The sequence below is a fragment of the Octodon degus genome, unplaced genomic scaffold (assembly GCF_000260255.1).
Source record: "Octodon degus isolate 3935 unplaced genomic scaffold, OctDeg1.0 scaffold00202, whole genome shotgun sequence".
NCBI classification, from domain to species: Eukaryota; Metazoa; Chordata; class Mammalia; order Rodentia; family Octodontidae; genus Octodon; species Octodon degus.
In genome coordinates, this window is record NW_004524778.1 from 2,584,078 (window position 1) to 2,589,618 (window position 5,541).

General features: G+C 37.8%; 1 pseudogene; it reads left to right on the top strand.

Moving 5' to 3' along the window:
• The window catches only part of LOC101576854, an 18,721-nt pseudogene extending 13,499 nt beyond the window's left edge, over nt 1-5,222 (top strand).
• Nucleotides 5,223-5,541: the final 319 nt, after the last annotated feature.

A 5,541-nucleotide genomic window follows, 5' to 3' on the forward strand; every position in this document is an offset into this window, starting at 1 on the left:
TCTTTCATGTTCCAGAACAAAGACAATATTTTTATTCTAATAATTAAATATAAAAAGTGAACAGTGACCTGGAAAAAACTACTTGTCTTTCATATTTTAGAATTTGTAAATGTATCAAAAATGCTTTGGAAGTTTATATTAGTAAATGTTCATTATTAAATTGACATTTCACTTATAAAATATGGTATTTTAATGTTAACTCTGAACTTTATTATCTATAATAACACAACACAACACACAATTCTTTGTTTCTTAAACCCACTATTTAAACTGAATATAATTTATTTAAATTCCTATAGCTGAGTATCATTGTATTTTATGGACATTTCCATATTTTTGATTAATAGTCCAAGAGAGTATTGGTGTTTTCTATACACATAGTAATTTCTTTTGAAAGGGAGACTATTTTCAGCTTTGATTTTAGATCATGGGTGTCTAATGTCGTGGCTTGCCTGGGCTGCCCTAAGAGAAATGGTTGGTAGACACACATAAATATATAATATAGTTAATGTATATAAGTTATACAACATCCTTTTTTCTATGTTAGAATAACAATATATAAATAATTCAGTATAAATATAAATTAGTAGAGTTTTGACCTTTTCTAAGAATAATTCATCAATGTCTGGTTTGCTGTAACTGGTTCCAATTCTTACTGAATTCTCAACATGCTCTTCAGGAATTTTTCATGCAGTTCAATGTGCTTCATCTTTAAAACAGCTGTTCCCAAATGAACACCTTACCAAAAATTGATGAAATGAAGAAAGCATGGCTGTTAGTAGCACATAATCTTCCTGGGAAAATAAGTCTTAAAAAGATCTGAGGAAGAGATGTGATCAACTTTTTTACTATGTTGACAGTCGGACTGCAGCTCCTACATTTCAAAAATGATTAGTTAAGTCAGATTTTGTCAGTATTAGCAACTTTGTTTATGTAATTGGGGGTGGGGGGCAGCTCAGTGGCTTAAGGGCCTGCCTGGCAAGCACAAGGTCCTGAATTCAATCTTTTGTACAAGGAAAAAAAGAGAAGAAGGAGAAAATTGTTTAGGGCCTGCCAAAGAGCTCAGCAGATTAAAGCGCCTGCAAGCAGTCACAGGGGATGGGTATTTGATCTCTCAGCCTGCAGTGCTGGCCCTGCCCCCGGGGTGCTCTGAGACAACAATTGAGACTGTGCATGGTTGTGGACACCTGTAATCCCGGCTCTCGGGAGGCTGTAAACAGGCGGATCACTATGAGTCTCATCTAGTAGTGAGACCATGAACATTCTGTAGACCGTTCCCTAAAACACACACACACACACACACACACACACAAAAAAAAAAAAAAAAAAAAACATAAGTACACAACTGGTTGCTATATTTCTGTAATCAATATACCACAGCTGGTAAAATTAATTATTATTTAAATAACACAATAAAAATTATATAATTTACATGTCCACTTACAGTGGTAAATGTCTGTTTTCACAGGCATGTATGCATGTGATAGATTCCATACTATTACCGGGAATCCTTGCTTTTTGCTGGTCTGGTCACATAAGTGCATATAAAGTCTTCTCGGACATTTGGTTCGACTCAGTGTGTGTGGCCAGTGTAGAGGTAGAATTGTAGCACATTGCATCTTCCTTTACAGAGTGGCCTGTCATGATCTACACAACCTCTGCTGGACCTCCACACAGGGCAGTCATGCAAACACTTAAAATTTCCATATGTTAAATGTGTATGATCTTGTTGGGCTGCTTTACAAGCTTCCTTGGTTTGCATGTGGTCTGCAGACAAGGTTCAGACTGGCCTACCACAGCCCATCCAGTCTTGGTATGACAGGATGGTATTCTCATCAGTGTCCTTTTCTTACTGTAATGCACATTCAGGTAGCAAAGCTGATTTGCTATTTTGTGACTCAGCCTCCTAATCTAAACATTTAGAGAATCTTATACAAAGATTTCCAAAGACAAATGAAAAAAGACAAAAATGGTAACTTTTCCTGGTATGAAACTAAATATTTTAGTTTAAATATTTTAATACCTGATTCTTTGTTGATGGATATTTAAAGCATCACTGCAGAAATAATCATTTCAATATTAAAATTGTAAACAATAAGGATGGTAAAAATATGCTTGAGACAGAGAAACATCAAACATAATATATTCCCTATGAAAAACAAATGTTTAGTTTCAAAATAACTATGTTTAGTCTATGCACTTTTTTATAAAAGGCAAACTGAAATGTACAGAAACAATTCATTTGTTTCTTGATATGTGTTAAAAATTGTTAAACTTTGATTAGGCCAGCATAAATTATTAAATGGAGATTTATAACAATAATATTTTCCTTTTGTGTGTGTATGGCTGGCTCAGACCACCTGGGAGCAGGGCTGGTGCAGCACGTGCTGCTTGGGATTTAACCACGGTCCCTGCACTTGCCTAAGCTAACCAAAGCAGGCACTTTAGCCCGCTGAGCTGTCTCGCTGGGCCCCCAAAATGTTTTCTATACAAATACTCTGAAGCATTTTTATCTCATAATTTTAGATGCAGGAAACTGGCATCTTTAGAATGAACCATGCCATTAATATTCATGCTTTAATTTTACATGAATTAATACTATTCTACCTTAAATTCTGTCTTCAAGACAGACTGTAAAACGGGAAGTGAGTTATGTCTAGAAATTGAGGCCAAGGACCAGACATATATTAAAAAATATGTTATTTCTGATACCTTGTATAAGTGCATATATTAAACAAGATATTTCCTTATTTCAGTTAATCCTTAGAATATATATAGACTTACAAAAAGCGCAGGCCAAATAGCTCAGGGGATTAAGGCTCCTCCAAGCAGCCCAGGGCTCACAGATTTGATGCCCTGGCCTGCCCTCCTGGCCCTGCCCCCGGGGTGCACTGAGATGGCAAGTGAGACTGCTATGGTGGCGCATGCCTGTAATGTCAGCTCTTGGGAGGCTGTAAACAGGCAGATCACAAGGAGTCCGATCTAGTAGTGAGACCCTGAACACCCTATAGACTTTGGCTCCATGACAAAGAAACAGAACCAGGGCAGCACAAACATCCTTTTTCTCCAAAATCTTTCAATGCCTTCTGTAGCCTATGGATATCCATGGCAGCCCATGCAGCCGGCACCTCCCTCCGAATTCCCTAAAATATAGGGGGTGATTATATATATATATATATATATATATATATATACCTATTTTGATCTGACAAAATATATTTTTTGAGAATATAGGTATAATTCTGAACATTTTTACTTGTAAGACATTTTAATTGGCATGTTGCTAGGCTGGCGAAGGTAAAGCAGGAGACCAAGAGGATCTCAAACAATGTCCTAGACAGAGAGTGGGAGAAAAGGGCTTCTTTATATGCTGGCAAACATGTGAAGACTGTCCACCTGACAGCCCTGAACAAGATCTTGCTTAAACTGCTCTTAATTTACAGGGTGACATTATTGGCAAGCTGTGGTCAGGCCTGGTCACAAAGGCAGAATTGCTTCACCTTGGTGTGTGAGCAGGAGAAGGGGAGGAACCTTCCAAGTCCCTTACACTCTGCCACCCTTACACATAGCTGGGCCCTGCAGGCAGAGGGCAGGGCCATCAACTTTCTCAGGGAGCTGAGATTCTTAGCTGGTGTGTAGTTGCTCTGTTTGACCGCAGGAGGTGTCTACTTCCTTTGGTGCCAGTCACTCTGCAGGCCCAGTGTGTGCACGATGGAGGACTCTGACGTGGGGAAGTGGGGGACACTGGGAGGGAGGTGAAGGCTACGTGGGCTGCCACTGATGTCCAGAGGCTACAAGAGGCATTGAAATATTTTGAAAAAAGGAGAAAAAAGACATTTGCCCTGCCCTGGAACTGTTTCTTTGCCATGGAGCCAAGACTGAAGACACAATGATTCACTGATCCCAATTTACAGCTATTTTGTATTCAAACTGGAGAAGAGATAGGTGATCTCAGAACACCAGCTCTTCAACCAGCAGGTCCTTCAATTCCTGCTTTAGAATATATTTCCATTGATGAAATGAAGGAAATAACACTTATCATCATCAATGGATTTAATCGTAACTCTATTAAATGGAGATGTAATTTACTAACAAAGCCAAGGAGAAACTGCGTATACAGGAACAGACATGGTCCTCAGAGAAGTAGGAAAGAATGTGATGGCCATTAGTTGTGTTTACCCTTGTTAAGAGAAAAGTAATTCCAACAGTTTAAATTGAATGAATAGTGTTATGTTTTGTGGAAATTCACCAAGCTATATTGATATAAATGGGCCTGGTGGGTCCAGGGCACTCAGTCGACCAAGGATTTCTTTGCCCTTCCCCTTGACAACAAATGATTTTCCTGAGAGCACATAGAGCAAAGAGTCAAACTTACAGCAGAACATACAGAAAAACCTGTGATTGGCCAACAGCTGTATCAAAAGATTCCTCCATGAACACTATTTAAAAAAATAAACACCCCAATTTAAAACCTGAGTAGAATGTGGTAAAATGATTCAGGTTTGGCACAGAAAGTGAAATCAGAGAAACAAGCACTCAGACAACCTCCAGTGAGATTTCTTCAGGTATGGCAGAAGAAACTGAAGCATCGTTTGTCTCAGGATAAAGACAAAGAAAGTAGTTGTCCAGGAAGCGCTGTACAGAAGAGGATGAAGAAGGCATTTTGAGATCATCTATAACAGTGTGAATTGCGGAGATCCCCAAATTCTTGAACTTCATTTTCTTTTTCCTTGAAATAGAATAATGGAACTCTACTTCTGATTTTAAGTTTTTTGCCCATCTCTGTGTAGTTACTGCTGAGTTTAAAAGAATGTAATTTGAACTGTATACTACCAGTATTCATAAAATTAAACTGTGGAGATATTTTGAAAATACAATTTAATATTAGCTTATTTTTAGAGACTTCTATGACATCAACAAACGCAATCCGCAAAAGAAAAAAAAATTTGAAAAATAAGAATTTCATGATGCCTTATCTGTGAATGAAGAGACTTCTAAGAAAAATAATCAGATGGAAGAATCTAATTTCTCTCAAGCTGAGAAAGATTTATATTCAAGGTAGTGAAAATATAGAACCTGGAAGTAGTACTTTAGACTGCTATCAAACAGAAGAATTAGTGGGTGCCAATTCCAGGAAAATTGGAGCCAGTCTCACAGAATCATCTATATAAAATGACAAGGAAGCCTCAGAAGCCAAAGATGAACCAAGGGAACAAAACTAACTACTTAAAAACAGGATGATACAGTATTTTGCATGCAGTTCTAGATCCACACTGTATAAAAACATCTTATACAATGAAATAGAACTTTAGTTTTATAAGAGAAGCAAGCAGTGACATAAAGTACTTTAAGGATAAATCCTCAAAGAATTACATATCTAAAAACTGTAAATATCAGCTTTTCTGGGTCCTTCTTACTGTCAACTTTATCTCTCTCTCTGTCTCTCTGTCTCTCTGTCTCTCTGTCTCTCTCTGTCTCTCTCTCTGTCTCTGTCTCTCTCTCTGTCTCTCTCTCTCTCTCTCTCTCTCTCTCTCTCTCTCT